The sequence below is a fragment of the Theropithecus gelada genome, chromosome 8 (genome assembly GCF_003255815.1).
Source record: "Theropithecus gelada isolate Dixy chromosome 8, Tgel_1.0, whole genome shotgun sequence".
Classification (NCBI taxonomy): Eukaryota; Metazoa; Chordata; class Mammalia; order Primates; family Cercopithecidae; genus Theropithecus; species Theropithecus gelada.
Genome location: NC_037676.1, coordinates 18,830,985 through 18,852,711, shown reverse-complemented (window position 1 = coordinate 18,852,711; position 21,727 = coordinate 18,830,985). Strand labels below are relative to the sequence as shown.

Here is a 21,727-nt window from a genome sequence, read left to right as displayed (position 1 = left end):
TCCTCCCAAATTAAGTGATTAGATTGAGTCCATCTCTTGGAGACTACAGTCAGTCTTGGGAATAAAAGCAAAATATATGGTCAACACCTAGAAAATCTGATATGCAGAGTAAAGGGAGTGTAGTTAATGCCAGAAGACAGGAGGGAAGAGTGGAGATGCTCATTCAGGGGGGCAGTGACCAGGAGGATTCAATTAGAAAACCAAACAGGCCTGCAGGACCCCAAGCCCACGGCAGTCCCTTGCCCCAGACAACCAATCTCTGATCTCCCCAGCCCTTTGTGTGCGGCATCCTCTCCTCTAGGACTCCTGGAGCCGCTTCCTGAGAAACCACTGAGTAAATGTGTAAATTAAATTGCAGCACACAGGGTTTCCAAAGCCTCTGCTATTTTTTTCTCCCCCCTGGGGAGAGGAAATGGGCATGCCAGCATTCCCCATAGGGGAACTAAATGATTTCCCAGAAGTCATGATCTCATATGCTCTATTTGTTTAAATGAGTTTAGGGCTACAAGCAAATGTGAGTTTGACAGGGCCCATTTGCAAAAGACCTCCCTCAGAACTGACAAGGGCCGTGCCAGCTTCTTTGTCTGCGTGCCATTCCATAGCCCTGGGGGGAAATTAGCCCCAAGTCAATGAGTCCATTAGTCACCAGCCATGTGCTCAGCAGCTGGCGGAGTGTTATGAAAGATATAGAAAAATAAGGGGTGGTCTTTGTCCTTATGTATTTCTTTAATGTTTATTGAGTGCCTATTATGTACTGAGCACTGAGCAGAGCACTTCAAAACCAGTAGGAAAATGAGATTCATTCACCTGAAACAATGGCACCTAAGTTACAAAGTGCGCAGTAAAGCAATGAATAGTAGGACATGTATGTGTTGTTCAGTGAAACTTCATTCGATGGGGTGGGAGTGGGAGATTAAGGAGGGGGGCTCAGGACCTGGCGAAGGCCTTGAAAGATGCTTCCATCTGGCTTGAAGGAGGGCCAGGACAGGGACGGATATGGACGTGGCCTTGATGGTGGGGAGGCAATGTGGAGCTCTGGGGTGACGTAGGAGATGTGTATGTTGGGAAGGTGGGGGGTGTGGGAAAGCTGAAGAGGGGAAGCTATTCTAGGCCTTGTGCTTACAGTGGTCCTAGAAGGCTCTTATTCGTTTGGTGGGGGAGGGGGGTCTCCAGCCTTGGGTAGACCTGAAAAGAGTAGATTCTGGAGAGAGAGCCTGGAAGACTAGAGAGAGCAAAGGGTGTGGATAAGCCTGAATTCCAATTCTTTCTCCTCCACTACTAGTGGTGGCATTTGAGGCAAATTGTTTAGCCATGCTGAACTGCAGTTTCTTCATCTGGAAAACAGACATAATAATTTCTGTGATTATTAAGTAAGATACTGTAGGTAAAATGTCCAGCAAAGATGTGGTCTGTGATAGGCAAGCAATGGCTGTTAGTTTTCTGCAGGGCTTCCTTCCCCCTTCTTGAAGACAAAGGTGAGCTACACAGGTATGTTCCAGTATCTATCTACCACCAATGGACTGGTCAAAGCCCGTCAGGGTGATTGTACTGAGTGTGCCCATGACTGCTGGATGATGTGGCCAAGCTGTTTAGGGTCAGCTGAAGGCCTTCTGGGAAAGGTTTCCTTGATCTTGAAAAAGAGATGTAGGAACAAAGGTCCTTTATTCCTCAGCCCATTGCTAGTTCTGGGTGTCCCGACTAGACCAAGAGATTCAACCTGTGATCATGAAGCAACCATCCCAAGGGTAAGCCAAGCCCATGCTCTGAGCATGGCAGAGCAGGGACACGGTGAGGCCGGATTCCTGATGCCACTGGGAAGCCAAGGTACAAAGGAACCTAGGACCTGATCTCTGAACGTATTAATCCATGAGGTTTTTTTCTATTGTTTAAGGTATTTTGAGTCAAGCTTTTCTGTTACCTGTACAAGGAAATAGCCTCAAGATTTATAATTGTGGACAAACTTGACAAAACCACAGAGGAGATAAATTTCAGAACAAGTGATAGGACAGTCCTTTCAGAGACTGGATGTTAAATTAGAACTAGTCTGTTAGCCAGGCGCACTGGCTCACGCCTCTAATTCCAGCACTTTGGGAGGCAGAGGTGAGCGAATTGCTTGAGCTCAACAGTTCGAGACCAGCCTAGGCAACATGGCGAAACACTGCCTCTACAAAAAAATACAAAAATTAGCCAGGGATGGTGGCACATGCCTGTAGTCCTAGCTGCTGCAGAGGCTAAGGTGGGAGGATCACTGGAGCCCTGGGAAAGCAGAGGTTGCAGTGAGCCAAAATTGTACCACTGCACGCCAGCCTGGACAATAGAGTGAGACCCTGTCTCAAAAAAAAAAAAGAAAGAAAGAAAGAAAAGGAAAGGAAAGAAATAAATAGTCTATTATACACTATTGAAAAAGATGGAGCGAGAAAGTCAACTCAAAATACTTCCTTCTCATTTCTCTGTAATGTAGTTCAACCCTGAGTTTACATCAAAGGGCTTGCTACTTAATTTTCAGATGAGCTTTGCCAGCTGGTACCTAAACAAAGCTGATTCACGAGCACAGCCCGTTAGTGCCATTTGAGCCCTCGCATTGCTTTAGCCAAGTTAGCTGTCTCCCTATTCTCTGCTCAGGAGAAGGCTGCTTGCTTGTGGTCAGCACTGCCCAAATCAAACCACGTTCAGGCCCTGTGTCAGTTACAAGGTTTCTGAGGCAGGTAGGAGGCACATGCCATTAAACTCTGATGTCCCGGCTCCAGTGAAGCTGGGTCAATTTCTTGTCTTGCACTTTGGCTCAGTTTTCCTTTCACTGAAAGAGTAGGGTGGACATATTTCCTGATATAACTTGAGCGTCTTAGCAGGGAGGGGTCATCGTTGAATAGGAATGACCTATGAATGTTGAATGTTGTATGTCAGCAAGTTCTCCCAGGGCATCTAAGGGTATTTGCTCTCTCTGTAACTTCTCTGGTCTCCCTAACCTGAATACAGGTGAAGACTTAGAATGAAGTTATGAATAATAATGCTAGTGATGATGATGATTAACAATTTCTTGAAGTCGTGCAACACTTTCGAGGAAAGTAGAAATACTACTTTCATTTTATCTCATTTGTCTTTGTAACATGCAGAGAAGACGGAGAAGAGATGGTCCTTCCAATTCAAAGACAAGTTTCCTGAAGCCCAGGGATAAGAGATTCAAGGTGCTCAGAGACCTACAGGTAAGGAATGAAAATCCTTGTTAAAAAGTTGCACATTCAGAGCAACTCCACCGGAACTGTTTTTGACAGAGATGGTAAGACATCTTCTAAGGTCATGGGACCATTGGCTCTGGCTGCAGAAAAACTGGTCTTCCTGGTCCTTTCCTGGGGTCACTGAGAAATCAGTAGCGGCCTCAGTTCATTCCTTAAAGCTTTGCTCAGTGGTCTAGGTTCATATTTTTTCACCGGTTTTTGGAGATTATCTAATCTCACTTAAATATAGTCAGCATTTCCCGTCTCTTAACACAAGGCCCTGGATTTTTAGACTTGAAATAATATTAAACAATTATTTGATATTTTGTATTTTTCATACCACCTTTGACTTTATTAATTCTTTTCATTTTGTATTGTTGCCAAAAGATAGATAAGGAAAATGTTATTAGGACTCTTTTACTGATAGCCAACTAAGCCTCCAAAAGGTTGTGAGAACACTGCAGATTGGAAGAAGTAGGAATACATGTGGATTTTCTGAATTCGAGTCAATTTATCTCTCTGAAACATCACCTCACCCCCTTCCCCTCATTCTAGTAGCTTTTTCTAGTAGCTTTTTGAGTGCTTGCTTTATACCAATAATGTGCTGAGTTCTGGGGATTCAGTGTTGACTAAGACAGACACGATCTTTGAACAAGAAACTTACAGAAGAGTTGAACAGACAAACAAGAAGCCAGGCAATTAATTAAATTGTGATAAGTGAAAGTACCTTGAGGAAGGCAGAGTTGTCTGTAATCCAAGCAAGCTCCTGGCTTAACTGGTCTATGGGTCTGGTCCAGTGTGGCCAATCTTAGGTTCTAGAGATGAAGCAAGATGCTGTGTATCTCAGGTGATGAATAGATGAGGAGGGTAGGAGATTGTTAGAAGAAACGTTTTGTGACCCAGCTTTCTAGACTCAACTCAGACAAGGGAGAGCCTGAGGGATGCAGAGTTTCACATGAGACACCTCTCAGGAACCCAGACATTCAGGAAGGGCAGCGAACCTTCACTAGACAAGGAAGAAAAAGAGCCACACTGAGAACCCACCGGTGGCGTTGGGGGTAGGCACACCCAGCCATTGCATTACCATACCCAACTGCTGAATCAGGGAGCTAATTATGGCTTTGTACTGCTGGAGACCACATTCCTGAGGCTTTCATGCACACACACGGAACCATAACACATACACACATGCTGTGCTGTCCATCATTGGTCTCCTCCTCCATTCTGCCTTCTCATTTCCACCCCCACTCTCGACGCATTCTACTCTGTCTCTAAAGTATCCCTTCCGCAGGGTGTTTCTGTTGTTCCATAGAGTATCCCATTTCCACCCCTCATACACAAACCAACACACTCCTCATACCCTTTGCCCGACTCAGTCATTCCAGGAAGGCGTCACCTCATACCCAGCGTTCATCTAGCATGTCACTGACAATGGTGTCGGTGCTGAGGGAGGATCCTTAAGGAGTATCTTCTCATCCGAACCATCCACTTTCCAGATGAGGAAACCGAGGTCTCATCAGGGACTCCAAACCACCCACTTTCCAGATGAGGAAACTGAGGCCTCGTCAGGGACATGGCTTGTCCAACAGCATATAGTCAGTGGTAGGGCCATAACAAAAAGTGGGCTTCCAGAGTCCTTTGTCTCTTCCATGGAACCTCACCTCTGAAGACACAAAAATGAGTTTGAAGTCTGGAGCCCACCTGATCCCTTAATCTACCTTCCAAGAATCTGCCCTTTCCTTAAAGTGCTGGAATGTTTGATTGATATTAACTCATTCGGCTAAAATTCTTGAGATACTCTCACCAGCAAGCAAGAATACATGTTCTCTGTCAATGAATGGAACACAAAGAAGCATGGGGCTTTAGAAAAAGAAGGCATTATTTTGCCCAGGACGGTAAGAGAAGGTATGAGTAAGGGTCCCATGTTTTGTCTCAGATTTTGAGAGGTAGAGTTAGAAGAGCAGGAGAAAAGCTTTTCAGACTAAGGGGCAAGCATATAAAAAGGTGGGGAAAAGGAGGTGATGTTCAGAAAAATGCTGATTAGCTTTTGGGGTTAACACTTAGAAATTGTAGTATTGCTTGTAATCACTGCCATGTGTATGTACTTACCACAAGGCAATGAGTTTCATTTAATCATCAGAACAAACCTATACATGAGAAATTCATTCATTTAACAAATACGTATTGAGTGACTACTATGTTGCCTGGCAAGTTCTAGGTGTCGGGGACACATCTATGAATAAAACAGACCAAGTCCCTCAGCCACCAATAGAAGAGAACAAGTTCCTGCCTTCAGGGAATTTACATTCTGGGATTTGTTACCTCATTTCACAAATTAAAAAAACAAGAAGGAAAAAAACTGAGATAGAGGGAGGGGAAGGTACTGGCTCAAATAACAAGCAGAAAGTCTGCCTGTGTTCTTGAACCCCTTGCTGTGCCATCTTTCAGGAAGCCTAGATTCGAGGGTCAGAGTCTTCAGGGTCAAGACCCGAAGGCAGTGAGGTTCCCCTACAGGGTTTTGAGCAGGGAGCAGGGGTGTGGCAGAAACCAGATGGCTTGTTTTCCTTTGAGCTGTCTCCCCACCCCCCACCATTCTATTTAATTATTTTATTTTATTTTATTTTATTTTATTTTATTTTATTTTAATTTGAGACGAGGTCTCACTCTGGCACCCAGGCTGGAGTGCAGTGGCGCTTTGGCTCACTGCAACCTCTGCCTTCTAGGCTCAAGCAATTCCCAAACCTCAGCCTCCCAAGTAGCTGGGATTACAGGCTCCCGCCACCACACCCAGCTACTTTTTGTATTATTATTATTTTTTTTTAGTAGAGACGGAGTTTCACCATGTTGGCCAGGCTGGTCTCGAACTCCTGACTGAAGTGATCCACCCGTTTCGGCCTCCCGAAGTGCTGGGATTACAGGCATGAGCCACCGCATCCAGCCCCCATGCTATTTATAATCAGAGATCGGTCATGTCAATCCTAATCCATTACATCTACCCCCTCCCCCACCTCCCCCCCCACACGCTTCTTTCAAGGTGAGGCTGACACTCCTTGGGCAGAGCTGCCACCTTCCCGTCAAGCCTGGTTTTAGCGGATTAGCCTCAGTGCACCCTCAAGTCCCCAAGCCTCAGGCAGTACCTGGCACTTCGGTTAACTGACCCTTTGTCCTACAAAACCCTGTAAGTTTGTATCCTCTCCTGGCTCAATTGCTACAAGTTAAAAGCGAGGGTGGCAGAGAAAATGATAGTGTTAGAAGGGCACTGGGTGAGATTAATAGCTATAAACTTGAAACAGGCCTCTGCTTTCACCTGAAACTCAGCTCTCTCAGAGTTGGAAAAGTTTGCTTTTGCAATGTTTTGGGAGTGGGAGTCTCGATGCTCTGGACTCGAGTCTGTAATCCCGGTGTGGTGTGCAATGCCCCTCACTTGGGTGCTAGTCCAGTCCTTGAACAAAATACACGCCCTTTAGTGCGAGTCGGGAGTGGGAGAGACGGTATTAGGAAAAAGAAACTGGCGAGTAAGAGGAAGGGGTAATGAAGAAAGGGGAACATACAGAGAACGAGAGACGGAATGGATTAAAAAAAAAAAAACTGGAGTAAGAATTTCAGGTAATGAAAGGGAAAAAAGGATGCGTAAAGAGCAAGACAGGAACAATCGGAGAAAGGGGGCCAGGCAAGAAAGGAAGACCGAGGGGGCAGGGTCGCCCGATGGGGCTGATGGAAGTGAGAGCAGAGAGACCGGACCGGGGACCCCGCGCAGGCCGCGGGCGCGAAGGAGCAGCGAGGTCGCCAGCAGCCCCAGCTGTCAGCCCGGAACAAAGGCCGCCGAGCGGCACAAACCAGGCTGCCGGCAGCTCGCTGCCAATCAGCGGCGCCGGCGCTGGCCCCGCCCCGGGCCGGCCCCGCCCCGCCCCGCCCCGGCCCTGGGACCCGCGCAGAGGCCGGCGCGCCTGGAGCTGGCGGGTTGGCAGCGGCCGGGCGGGGAGGCCGAAAGTTTCTCTGCCCGCCTCGGCCGGCGAGTAGGAGCCGGGAGCTGCATCCCGCGCGGTGGGACCGGCCCGGCCCGCTCAGCAGCTCTGGAAAAAGAGAGACGAGAACACACCGGGAAACACTGGGAAAAAAAAAAAAATCTCAAGTGCGCCCGAGGCGCAGGGGGCAGGTAAGATGCGGTGGCCGGGGGTCTCCCCGCCCCTGGAGGGTCTGCTACCCTGGCTGAGGGAAAACTAGCTCCCCGTGCCGGGCTGGCCCGTCCGTGCGTCCGCGCGTCCGTCCGTCTTTGTCTGTGTCCGTGGCTGTCGAGGTGTCTTTGTCTCCGCGTGGAGCTGTCAGGGTCTCCCCTCTGCAGGGTGGGCGCCGCTGCTCCGGCCCGGCCCGGAGGAGGTGACTGACTGTGCGTCCGTCCTCCTGTCTTTGTCTCCGTGTCTCCTGCAGACGGGGCTCGTCTATTTCCAGCCCCGATGCTGATCCTGGCGGGGACGTCAGTGTTAGGTGACACTGGTGTCGGAGGTGAAGTGAGACGTGGGGACGCGAGGCCGCAGGAGCAGGGGCCGCAGGAAGAAGGTCCGGCGGTTGGGCCGGGCCGCTGAACTTCGCTGCCTGGAACTTTGCGGATAAGCTGTGTCCACACCGGTGGGGAGGACACCAGTGCGATTAAGCGAGATATTTCAAAGGTTTCCCTCAAGGAATAAGTCATACGAGGGGAGGTGGTTAGAGAGGACGGTGGTATATCGGAGTGTCTAAGTGGCTCCCTGGGGCTACAGGTTCCTGGGGTCGGTCCTGGGTGTGCAGTTCAGGAATTTAATCAAAGCACCACGCACACACATACAGAGCACCACGCTAACTTCACTTCTTCCACCGTCACCCTAGGCAGCCAGACCTCACCCCTCCACCCTGCCACAGGCTTTGCTCTGGCTGGAGAGGCTTCAGAGGTCGCAGCTTAGCAGCAACAGGCACCCCTGAGACACCAAGGGCCAGGTGATGTTTCTCTTTCCTGCTCCAAGGGGAAAGGTTTGAATTGTGGAGCAAATGAGTGTTGTGCTCGCCCACGAGTATGTCAGGCCTGGGAAAGTGCTCCAGACTTGTTAGCTTCGCAGTCCTCAATTTCCCAGGAATAAGAAGTGCTTAGGGATCTGGCCTCCTAAAGCGTTTCCTGTCTGGCTTATTCCCTCCACACCGTCCCGCTGCCGTCAGTCTCTTTGCTCTCTGGTCCTGGGCCCTGGGAAACTACTGAGGAGGCACTGAGTTCTGGACCGTGCTGGGCAGGCGCTGCTCCTAATAAGGATCCCACACTCTGCTGGAAGTGCAGCCTAATAGGAGTGCTGGGAGCCCAGGAGCCCAGCCACAAAGAGATGAGCTATCCGCTTGGCAGTTCCTGCACCAAGACCCTGAGAAGAGTCTGCGGGCAAGAGGGTGTTTGTAACCTGAGCTTTCTCTAAGTTCAAAAACAATTTTCAGCAGGCATCCAGAGGGAGTATGGAGGTGTCTGAAGAGTGTGCGCATATGGGTATTAGAGATAGCATTTACAGAGGGGAAAGGTGTTTATGTTTAAGAGTGGAATGGAACATAGTCTGTGGGTAGGAGTCTGCCGGCAGAGAGCATACAGGCTAATCAGGCGTGGCGTTACACCTTGTATTTATCCAGCGCTTTTCTTTGGAGGCGCTTTCTGCTCATCATAGACGTTATCTCATATGTTATCTCCTTTATCCTCACAACATAACTACCAGGTTGGCCCGGTGGGCTCTCTGTGCCTGCCAGTGAAGAAGCGGAGGCATCAGAAGGAAAAGGCATTCCCTGAGGTCCTACAGCTAACGGGAGGGAGCAACTGGGAGTCCTAGTAAGAGGTCCCAGCTGGGTGGATGTGAGTGTGTGGCGCTCAATCTGCTTAAGAAGAGAATAAAACTAGTAGAAAAAGAAAGGGCATCTCTGTGGGTGTCTATATGCAAGCAAAAGGGAGGATGGGACATTTGATGTGCTGAAGATGGTTGTTATTTAACATTTATAGCAGCGACTGTGTGTTTCACGAAGTAAACCTGTCTCAGCAATTCAGCTTGTCTGCAGGAAGTGCCCCCAACTGTGTGTGCCTGGGTCGATGTGGGACAGGGGTGCTATCATAGAAGGAGTGCTGCTGTGTGGGGTGTGCTGGGGAAAGCCAGTGCTTTGGGAGTGTGTGAGGGAAAGATGTGCCTTTCAGTTTTGAGAAGCCGTGGGTCAGCGTGTATAGCAAAGCTATACATGGGCTCCAGACGTATATAAATGGCTTTCTAATCCTGAAAACTTATTTATATGCCTTGCGCTTATTCAACATTCATTTCATAAATATTCATTGGGTGCCTACCAAATGCAGGGCTCTGGGCTAGGCAGTGAGGCTAGGAAGATGAATAATGTAATGATGACAAACCTATATGGGTAAGCACCTTATAGACTAGTGTAATGGATAATAGCGTAACACTTAATACCAACCACTAAATACACTGTGTGCCCGGGACTTTTTATTCATTATCTCATTTAATTTTCACTGCAGCCCTGCAGGGTATGTATAATTATCAGATGAGGAGAGTTAGGTAATTTAGCCAGGCTACAAAACCGAGGGGCAGGGATTTGAGATCAGCTTAGTAAGGTTCTGGACCCTGGCTCTGTCCATGTTATTCTGTTACCTTTGAACATAGAAACACTGTGTTTTCTACGTAAATATTCCTGCCTGGTCTCTCTACCTTCTCCACTTAACTGGCTCCCAATTTTTTTTTTTTTTTTTTTTTTTTTTTGAGACGGAGTCTTGCTCTGTCACCCAGGCCGGAGTGAAGTGGTGCAATCTTGGCTCACTGCAACCTCCACCTGTCAGGTTCAAGCAATTCTCCTGCCTCAGCCTCCCAAGTAGCTGGGACTACAGGTGCCCGCCACCACGCCCGGCTAATTTTTTGTATTTTTAATAGAGATGGGGTTTTGCCATGCTGCTCAGGCTGGTCTTGAACTCTTTACCTCAAGTGATCCATTGGCCTCAGCCTCCCAAAGTGTTGGGATTACAAGCATGAGCCACCACGCCCAGCCCCATTGTGGGTTTTAACCATAGGGATCAACTCCTCCAAGAAAGTTTCCCCTATTTTTTCCTTAATTCTGGGTCAGGTACCTTCCTCGGAGTCCCTACTGTCATATCAGTATATTATAGCATTTACCCACTGGCTCCTGAGAAATCTACAAAATTCCTAGAAGCAGAGATTGCGTCGTGAGTTCCGAGCTCAAAATACAGTGTTGGCTTTCTGTAGATACTATGAGTACGCCCTTAGTAAATGCTTGTTTAATAAGGTGAGGGGAAAGAGGAGAGCTCTCAGAGACCTTTGGCAGGAGCACTGTTCCCAACAGTAGATTTCTGCATGGGTGCCCTTTCCTAGAGTGGCCACTGACTTTCCTTCCTCTGTTACTGGGCCAGCTCCTTCAAGACCTCTCCCTAGATGGGGCCATCTCAGGCCCCACCAACAGTTCGGGGAGCCTGAGGGAACCCTCGCCCCCACCTACTCTATCTCCAGGTAATCAACCCACAAACACAGTTGTAGAAGGGGAGGTTCTAGGTGTGACCTAGACCTGGGGTTTTAAAGTCCTGCACTTGGAGCCCCAGGGGCCAGATGGTTCCAGGGCAATGATGAGACGTTTCTGGGATTTTGCCAACAAAGAAGTATCCAACTGCCTGTAAATCATCTTGAGGTGATTTACATATTAGCTCTTTGAGTTTGCTGTTGAATAGATCTTTGTGCTGCTACAGTTTGAAGCCTGAAATGGACACTCCTAGACTTGCAGTGGAGAGTGTGAATTGCTACCATGTTTGGGGAGGTAATCTGGCCATGATTTCTCCAAGGCCACGCGGTCAGATGATTGTCCTCCCATGCCCTTTCCATCGCCCTGTTATTTCTCATATTGGAATTACAACCTGTGTTCTCGGGGGTCCACGGTAAGTTTTCCTTTTAAAGATCATTGATCAAGTTTGAAAAACGCTGCATTTCACTATTTATTAAAGGTCTTATCCGTGTGAGGTGCCAGGGAGTGGGGAACAACAGCCAAAAAGACGAAATAAATAATGCTTTGAGACTAAAGTTTGTGATGACGGTTGGGAAGAAGAATTGGCACACGTAAACAATGACAAGTAAGTTGAAAACTGGATTGCATTAGGTTGGTGCAAAAGTAATTGGTGGTTTTTGCAATCAAAATACTAACTTTGAATACAGCAGTTTCTCAGTTTCTCAGCAGGAGGCAGGTGAGCCAGAACCTTCCTTACCAGGGAGGAGGTAGCCGTGAACTGAACCTCGAAGTTGAACCTGAGGAGGGTAGGAAGGGAGTCAGTGAAGCAGAAGTCAAGTTCACGGCTCCAAGATACAAGCTGAGAGCTGAGGAGACAGGGCTCTCTCTTCCAAGAACCCTAGCCAGGGCCTGTTGCCTCCTTAGGCCAGGTTTGGCCAGCCACCCAGACCAAACAGAGGTGGTGCATAAGAAATGGGAGGTTTTCAACCTCTCACCTCTCACCACTGCCTCCAGCCAGTGTGCAGATTAGCCTCCAGATCCCCTCCTCTAAGGACTGGAGAAGTTGATGGGGATGTGTCAGCTACAGTTGGGCATAACTGGTGAGCTTACGGCTAGTTAGCTCCCTTTACCATTTGGCAAAGCCTGCTGCGTTGCTGCAGTTTCCATCCTGTGTCTCTCCCGCTGGTTTTTTGTTTGTTTCTTTATTTTTTAGAGACAAGATCTTGCTCTTTCTCTCAGGATGGAGTGCAGTGATGTGATCACGGCTCAGCTCACTGCAATCTTGACCTTCTAAGCTCAAGTGATCCCCAATCCTCCCTCCTTAGACTCCCGAGTAGCTGGGACCACAAGCGAGTACCAATACGCCCGGCTAATTGTTTTTAGTTTTTGTAGAGATAGGATCCCACTATGTCACTCAGGCTGGTCTTGAACTCCTGGCCTCAAGTGATCCTCCCACTTTGGCTTCCCAGTGTTAGGATTCTAGGTGTGAGCCACCACACCCAGTAATTCAATTATTGTAATTCAAGCATGAGGAGGGCATTTGAATCTTCTTCACTTTTTCCATGTTCTCTTCACCCCCCATCTGCCTTTTCTCTAAGTGCTTGTGATGCATATATGTTAAGTTCAATAAAATAAACTAGAGCTTGGCGTGATGGCTCATGCCTATAATCCCAGCAATTTAGGAGGCCGAGGTGAGCCGATCACCAGAGGTCAGGAGTTCCAGACGAGCCTGGCCAACATGGCGAAACCCCATCTCTACTACAAATACAAAAAATTAGCTGGGCATGGTGTTGCACGCTTGTAGTCCCAGCTACCCAGAAGGCTGAGACAGGAGAATTGCTTGAACCCGGGAGGCAGAGGTTGCAGTGAGCCGAGATCGCGCCACTGCACTGCAGCCTGGGCTACAAAGCGAGACTCTGTTTCAAAACAAACAAACAAACAAAAACCCACAATAAACTAGGATGTAGCTAGGACAATGGAATGTCTACTTGGGATTTGCTTTAGGGAATGAAAATTTGTCATATATCAGTTCTTTCTTTATAGCTTGTCAATTCAAAAGGTTTAGTCCACTCCACGTTGAAATTAGAACAAATATTGCCTCCACAGAATTTGAATTAATGACATTTCATTGGAATACCAACCTTAATTACATAATATATTTCAGAGAGAGCCTCACACTCTTGCTTCCTGCTGGACACTGACTTCCGCCATCCCTAGACTTCCTTAATAATGATTTCAATAGCGCTTTTTACTTGTATAGGACTTTACACTGTAAAAAGGGGAATAAAATTATTATTATTATTATTTACACCTCACAACAACTCTGTGAGAAGATTCCTTTTGCCATTTGACAGATGAGGAAACCCAGTGCACCTTTGAAAGCTGAAGGAGGGCTGGGCACGGTAGCTCATGCTTATAATCCTAGCGCTTTGGGAGACCGAGGCAGGCTTATCATTTGAGGTCAGGAGTTCAAGACCAGCCTGGCCACCATGATGAAGCCCTGTCTATACTAAAAGTACAAAAATTAGCCAGATGTGGTGCTGCACGCCTGTAGTTCCAGCTACTTGGGAGGCTGAGACAGGAGAATCTCTTGAACCCGGGAGGTGGAGTTTGCAGTGAGTGGAGATCATGCTGCTGCACTCTAGCCCGGGCGACAGAACAAGACTTTGTCTCATAAATAAATAAATAAATAAATGAAAGAAAGGTGAAGGAGTTTATGCAAGATTTTTAAGAAGAGTGCTGAGATTTGAACACCAGCTGTTCTGATTCTCAATCTTGGGCTATAACTATTAAGTCATTGCGATTCACTAATTAAATGGATTTAGGCTCATCAAATTGTTGGTGTTTAATATTCAGGAAAAAGAGATTTTTAAAATTATAAGAATGCAGTTACTTTCATATTTATTGTAATTCAAGCATGATGAGGGCATTTGAATCTTCTTCGCTTTTTCTGTGCTCTCTTCACCCCCCATCTCCCTTTCTTCTAAGTGCTTGTGATGCATATATGTTAAGTTCAATAAACAATAAACTAGAGCCTGGCACGATGGCTCATGCCTATAATCCCAGCAATTTAGGAGGCCGAGGTGAGCCGATCACCAGAGGTCAGGAGTTCCAGACGAGCCTGGCCAACATGGCGAAACCCCATCTCTACTACAAATACAAAAAATTAGCTGGGCATGGTGTTGCACACTTGTAGTCCCAGCTACCCAGGAGGCTGAGGCCGGAGAATCACTTGAACCCGGGAGGCAGAGGTTGCAGTGAGCCGAGATCGCGCCACTGCACTGCAGCCTGGGCTGTAAAGCGAGACACTGTCTCAAAAGAAACAAACAAACAAACAAACAAAAACCCACAATAAACTAGGATGTAGCTAGGGTAATGGAATGTCTACTTGGGATTTGCTTTAGGGAATGAAAATTTGTCATATATCAGTTCTTTCTTTATAGCTTGTCAATTCAAAAGGTTTAGTCCACTGCACGTTGAAATTAGAACAAATATTGCCTCCACAGAATTTGAATTAATGACATTTCATTGGAATACCAACCTTAATTGCATAATATGTTTCAGTGTTTCCACCTTGTCTGTGAGCAAGTTAGTTCTGAACTAAAATGGGATAGCAGTCTCTTCACTGGTAGCCCAACAGTGTGTGGAAACCAGACTTCAGGGGTAATCACACATGGAGGCTGCCCCCAGGTGAGAAGAGAATTGGATGGAGCATCGTGGGAAGGAGAAGAGTGAAGGGAGGCGGAAGATGGAGACAGAAGACAAGCAGAGAGGGAATGTGTGTGTTAGCTAACAGCTAAAGCTAATTGTTCTAATCAATCCAGCAGAGAGGTGATTTTTCTTACTAAGTGACAGGCCAAATTGGTGTCTGAACAGATGTGATGTGGGTTGCATCCAGCACCTGGAACAAAGACAGCAAAGAGCTGCCTCATGGAGATCGCCAATAGAAGTGCTTCATGTCAGTTAATCATTGTGTGAGAAGATAGGGCTGCCTTCAGGCCAGTGCCAGAGCCCAGGCACACACACCTGCACACACGCGTGCACGCACACGCACATTCATCCATTTCATTCATCCACTTTCATCGTCTCTCCCTCTGAGACATGCTTTCTTGTGATACCCAAACTCACAAGCCCATGTACATCACATTACACAAATCTTCAGAGACTCCCAAGATGTCAGGACCCAGGAGATCCACACCTCTGCCTACCTGTGGCATGGTCTGAGGTGAGCTCAGACAGCCCCTTCCTGATGCCATGCCCGGGGTAGTCTTTGGGCAGCCACGAGCCCATCAGAGTTACAGACACTCTGTAGGAAGAGGATGGACCAGTCTAGGTGAGACGTTCAGCCTGAGCGGGGTACAAGAACTGGGGCCCCTCAAGGAGGTTGAAAGTGGAGGTGAGATGGGGTTGGGAGTGGGCATTGTTCTCAAACCCTCCCATTCCTGTGCATGAATCTGACCTCACGGAATAACCTGTCGGGTGGCTGAGGCCATCCCTGCCCAAGGCACCAGGGCAGGGCCGTGCACTTGGCTCCCTGACCTGTTGGCTTGGGGGGCATTTTCACTCTTCTTGCTGCTGCAAAGCCATTTGCTGCTAAATCACCCTCCTCTTGGCACCCTGGACTGCTAAATTGGTCTCAACTTGCTGTACTTCCACCCACCACCTTAGTCATTATTCGCTGGCAGCATTCAGAGAGTGGGTGTAAAGCAGCCGAACATTATATTCCTGCTGTAAAGAGAGAGAATTGAGTATAGACATGCAAGGAGAGGGGAGAGAGGGAAGGAGGGAAGACAGCATGAAGGAGGCAGGGAAACAAGGCCTGGGGTTTGCCAGCACCTTTCCCTGGTGACCCCAGTGACACTGGACTGGGGGGGCGTTATCGGTGAGTGGGTCCTGGCTCAGTGGGAGAAGACAAAGGGGTCCACCTGCTACTGATTGACTTCCCACCCCTGGTCTGGAGGCAGGAAAGGACATTAGCCATGGGAAGAGAAGGGTTCTGCCATCTGTGAACTCCCTGTTCCTTGAATTCTGCAGCATACAACATACTTGTCACTCCCATTTGAGCACTTGTTCCCGTGTATTCGTATTTAGCTTTTTATCTCTATCCTCCCTCCCAGCATAGATTATAAGGCCCTTGAAAGAGAAAGCGTGTCCCACATCTGATACATAGCACCAGGACCTGGGGATGGTCTAGGGCTCGGTCTCAAATGGCTGAGATGGATGGCACTAAGGCCCACAGTGCTTCTTTCTACCCAGCCACTTCAGATCTCTCTGTGCCACTCAAGGGCCACAGAAATTGGAAAGCCAGGCAAGCAAAAGGAGACGGAATTGCAAGGGAAACTACAGGGCTTGGTCTGCAATGTCAGTGGGAAGCTCCAAGGAGGGAAAGGGTTACACTGCAGAACAGACCAGCCAGGAAAGCAGAAACTTAAGAGACTTGCGGTCCTCGTGCAGAAGGCTCGGGGTGATCTCCACCTGGCACACGGGCTCTACTGATAGCTCATCTAATGCCCAGTGCCCAGGCATGGTGCCGGGGCTAGCAGGAGATAGGAAGCAGAATCGGTTCTCACATCAGGCAGCAGTGACAGCGTCAGGCAGGGCAGACTGACCTTGACAGGAGGCTCTCTGAGTCACTGATAACATTTGTTTAGGCACCCAGGGAGAGGTTAGAAAGGGAACTCATGCCATCCTAAGCAGGCTTGGGACCTGTTGGGGCCCTCAACCCAGGCTCCTTGCCTCCCACACTCTGCTTGGGGGAGATAATAGGAAAACGCCAAGAACAGAAGCCTCCCCAGCTAGGGAGGGGGGGAGATATGGGGATGAGCCCTGAGGGATATGGGGATGAGCCCTGAGGCTGCCCTTGACCTTCCAGAGAGGCACCCCCATGCCTGGTGTCTGTAGGTACCTGTGTGGGGTCTGCCCTTCCCTCTGTCTCCCATGGTCAATGGCAGCAGAGGTCCAAAAGGACAATCAGCACACTCAAGGTAGCTTCCCTTATTTATTGCAACCTTCAGACACTCCAGTTTCAGCTCTTCCCTGCTCCCCGCCACCGCAAAGGGCATTTCCTCAGTGCAAGGGGAGGAGGGAGGGAAGCACGGACTGAACAGCACTCACATCTTGAGGAGACAGCCTCCCCCTCCTTGCCTATCAAATTCCCCCAGCCCCAACGCCTCCGTGGCGCCAGCAGACAAACCACACTGCAGGCAGGTGGGGAAAACAAGAGGAGCCAGGCGGAGCCCCCAGCCTCCACCTGCACTGTAAAGCGAGCCAGCCCCTGAAGGAGGCCTGGGAAGGACTCCCCAGCTGCCTTCGGCTCCTCCCCTTGCCAGGCCCGCAGCTGGCCCCGCTCAAAGGCTCTGCAGCCGGCTGGTGGCTGGTGGGGCAGGTGTGGGCAGGATGTGTGTCTATTCCCAAGACAGGATTTCTTCATCTATCAAACTAGAAGCACCAGACATTTGGCTTCTCTGGGCTTCTACCAGTACCTCAGACATCTGTTGACTTAGAAACTTTTTCTTGATGTTGGACTTACTTCTATACTAGAGCCACAGACAGGACTTCCAACTCTAGGGTCCTAAGATTTGTCAGGACACAAAAGAGCCTGTGCTGAAAAAACTTCAGTACATGCAAACACAACTCTTCAGGGTTGAAAGGATGCTTAAAAACCACTCTATCCACATCCTCTCCCTGTCTCCCCTACACACACACATACAAGTACTCACTGCCAAGAACTTTTATATCATACCCCAGGAACCCAGTTCTTTCCATTTTCTTTTTTCTTTTTCTTTTTTTTTTTCATTTATTTATTTATTTATTTATTTATTTATTTAGGCTTTTTGAGGCAGAGTCATGCTCTGTTGTCCAGGCTGGAGTGCGTGGTGCAATCCATGCTTGTTGCAGCCTCGAATTCCTAGACTCAAGTGGTCCTCCCAAGTCAGCCTTCCAGGTAGCTGGGACCACAGGTGGGCATCACCATACCTGGCCCATTTTAAAATTTGTTTGTGGAGATGAGGTTTTGCTACATCACTCAGGCTGGTTTTGAACTCCTGGCTTCAAGAAATCTCCCTAGCTCAACCTCCCAAAGTGCTGGGATTATAGGTGGAAGCCACCGCCCCCCATCTCTTTCTGTTTCAACTCCATCCTTTTAAAGTCACAGAAGGCTAGTTCATGTCCAGCCCTGTGCTACCCTCAGGAGCAAGATGAGCTACCACAGACCCTGCCACAACGAGTCACTTGTCCGGTATTGGGGGTGAGACAGCACATCCAGAAAAACATCATTCTACACAACAGAATCAGCACCGAGTGTTCATGGAAGATACAGAGCTGGAGAAGAGCCCCGAGGACTGCGTGTGATTTCCAGGCAGACGAAGTGGAGGGGTGGCCAAGATAGGGAAGAGCAGGTGGTCGGGAAAGAAACGTTTCTAGAAAGGCACGCTGGAGTCAGATTGAGGAGGCCCTTGCATACCCACCTTGCATACCCACCTTGCATATTCAGCTGGGGAGAGTGCATGCTATTTGGTAGATAGCAGGGAACCACTGAAGTCAGAGGCAGAGGGGCGGCCTAGAGCAGACTCTGGTTCTAGAAAGTGAATCTAGCAATGGAATATAGAACAGATTCAAGGGTGGAGAGACTTCTTTCTAGAAATACCATTATTAGAATACCCATGTTCATGTCATATCTCCTAGTTGATAGCATAGGTTCCCAGAGACCTCTTGTAGCCGGGGAATATTTGGGGTGACCAAGGCTTCAAAGAGAGAGAAGTTCCTAATCCAAGGTCAAGATGTTGGGCCCAGGATTATTTATTTAATGGGACAGATGGATAATACCTCCTTGCTTTGGACCTGAACGAAATCACAGAGGGCTTTTGTTTTTTACATGGATGAAGACATAGAGGCCCAGAGAGGGGAAGGGACTTTCTCAGGGTCCCATGTCTGAGGGACAGGACAGAGCCCGGATCGATGGTTCACATCAGGGCTCTTTCTTTTTTATTTATTTATTTATTTATTTATTATTATTTTTTTTTGAGACGGAGTCTTGTTCTGTAGCCCGGGCTGGAGTGCAGTGGCCGGATCTCAGCTCACTGCAAGCTCCACCTCCCGGGTTTACGCCATTCTCCTGCCTCAGCCTCCAGAGTAGCTGGGACTACAGGCGCCCGCCACCTCGCCCGGCTAGTTTTTTGTATTTTTAGTAGAGACGGGGTTTCACCATGTTAGCCAGGATGGTCTCGATCTCCTGACCTCGTGATCCGCCCGTCTCGGCCTCCCAAAGTGCTGGGATTACAGGCTTGAGCCACCGCGCCCGGCACATCAGGGCTCTTTCTACTAACGTGCTGTGGGGCCGGTGGATGAGGACTGAAGAGCCAGCAGAATTCATCAGACCCTCAGACCTCAATAGTAGGCAGATTTGCCCAGGGGCCATATGAGAACACAGCAATAGACAGAGGCTTTCAATCTTGGTAGATTTTTCTCCCTACCCCAGTCAAAGGAGCCCCTGGACTTTTGTGACAGCTGATACAGCGCTCTGTATTTTTCTCACCACTCTTCTGTCTTGTTTCGCTGAGTGCTGGAGGCATCTTATTTCCGTCTGTTCCTCTGCCTTTTCTGTCCTAAGGGTTCTGTGACAGCAAAGGCTGTGCTGGTCGCAGTTGCTAACAGTCAGTACTTTCAAAACTGAAAAGCAAGTTCTCTGCCTCTCTCATATGTGCACAGCTTAAGCCAAACCCAAACAAAACAGAAGGGTTGCTGGGTGCCAGTCAGCAGGGCTAGCCACCCATAGAGCGACACCACGTAGGGAGAGATTTCCAGACAGGAGGCAGATGTGTGTCCTAATGCCAGGTGGGATGTCAGTGACAGGGCAGAAGAGGTGGCACATCCCTCAATCTCAGACACACTGGATGCCAGGGGTCCCTCTGCCTACTGCCATGAGACTCTCAGAACAGCATCTCCCACCTTCCTCTGGAAGATTCCTCAGCCTGGCACCCTCTCAGGCGTTTTCATCTTGCCTTCTAAAAACCCGGCGAGCCAAGGGAGGGGACAAAGCTGTAGCAGTGTCCCATGAGGTTTCCAGAGAGGGGACCCCTGGAGGCAAGAGCCTTCCTCAGGAAACACCTCCACCCATGTCAGCCTCCCCTGGTCTCCCAGAGGAGCTCACCCTCACCTGGCTGGCAGTCTCAGAAGCAGGTGGAGAAAGCAGGTAAGTTCTAAAGACAAGGCATGAGGTTTTTCCTGTGAGCTCATCCTGAGGCCCAGTTTGGGAGTGGACGGTGGAAAAAAACATGATTTTGGGAATCAGATAGATCAGTGTTCATATCCTGGCTCAGCTACCTGTTAGCTGTGTGACATCAGACAAGTCACCTGGCCTCTCTGAGCCTCAATTTTCTCATGTGTAAAATGTGTTAGAAATAGATAATTGGTGCTGCAAAGAAAAGTCAGCACGGAGACAGACGATCTCTCAGCAAGGCAATCTTTACTTTCTGCAGAAAGGGTGCTCAATGGCAGATGGAACAATGGCGAGAGACATCCTGGCTCTGCTACCTGTTAGCTGTGTGACATCAGGCAAGTCACTTGGCCTCTCTGAGCCTCAATTTTCTCATTTGTAAAATGTGTTGTGTCTCATGTAGAATTTTTATGAAAATTACGTGGCCAGTAGAAGTGAAAGCACATGAAGCATAGTAGAAGCTCAGTTAATATTAGTCTCACCCTCTTCCCCTCAGTTCCGAAGGGAGGAAACCATGCATGCGACTGAGTTGCCTGTGTAGGAGGTTTATGAGTGCTTGGTAGAGGCAGGTGTCCAGGGGGTCAGGGAGGGACAACTTTAGAGTCAGGTGGTGCTGCCTGTGGAGCTACCTCTTTATCCTGTTATCTGCTTACTCTGGCAAAGGGAGATGGTTTAACGGGAAACATTATAGGAAGGAGTCATTTGTACCTTGATAACTCTGGAGCTCCATCTATGTGGTCAATCTGACTACGTTAAAATAGATTGACTGCCTATGAAGTTATGTAGAACAGGTGGCTGTGACACCATTCAGTGTCCTGAGGTCAGGACTCAGCGCTGAAAGTGGGTGTCGTGCTCAGATTGACTTACGCCAGATGTGCTGCAGGAGTAGGGGAGGTGATTGGAGAAGGCTGGGAGGCCATCCAAGTCAGCTGGGCTTCTGTCCTCCCTCGGGAAGGACCCCACAATACCATCTCGAGCCCGTGCATGGGACGGACTTTAGGGGAGGCAGATTTCTCCCCACGGTCAGCGGCTGGACAGAAGTAGGGTTATTCTCCTTTCCTTTATTCCTTCCTCTTTCCTCCTTCCTCCTGCTTCAAAGCCAATGTCTTTCCCATCTGGATCATTTTCTGGATTATGTAGCACGTAAGGTCAGGAAAGGGAGAGAAAGAAAAACAAATAAAATGAAACTTCTCTCTTAGTTCAGTTTATGGGGGTTGTACACGTGGGAGAGGACATAGATCCGTCAGAGTCTCACATAGGAGAACGCAGAAGTCAAGTTAAATAGTCTAATTCTGCACTGGAAAATTGGAGAAATAGTTATTCTGCCTAAACGGTATCAAACTAGATGGGGGCAGCCTGGGTGGGCTGAGAAGAAGATGCTGGTGTTTTGGACATACATTCCCTACCAGGAATACATATACGAGTCCTCCTACGTGAAGCAGGCGTGCTGGCATTTAATGATTTAATGTACCTTCCAGGAGAGCTCCGCCTTGCCTTCCTTCTCCTCTTTGTCTTTTTCTTTCTTAAAGTGGAGGAAACTTTTCCCTGTTAATGCGGTGGCCCAGACAGTTGAGACACACAGTTATTAGGGCTCCGATCTGATGTTAAAACCTGCATTGTCAAAAGTCCAGCGATTTATCCATCCCCCCATCCAAGTCCTAAGCAGGCCCGACCCTGCTTAGTTTCCGAGATGAGATGACATCCGGCGTGTTCAGCGTGGTAGGGCCATAGACGGTTTCTCCATTCTAACATGTTGGTATCTGCCGGGGAGAAGGCAGCGTCTCCACCAACACGG

The 21,727-nt window shown here is 48.6% G+C and overlaps 1 protein-coding gene across 1 annotated transcript in view; it reads left to right on the top strand.

Annotated features, from left to right (window-relative positions):
- Positions 1-7,128: 7,128 nt before the first annotated feature.
- The window catches only part of LZTS1 (leucine zipper tumor suppressor 1), a 58,463-nt gene continuing 43,864 nt past the window's right edge, over positions 7,129-21,727 (top strand). Inside the window, exon 1 of the mRNA XM_025394108.1 lies at positions 7,129-7,371. The gene's annotated coding sequence lies outside the window, so the exon portion shown is untranslated. The remainder of the gene's footprint in view (positions 7,372-21,727) is intronic.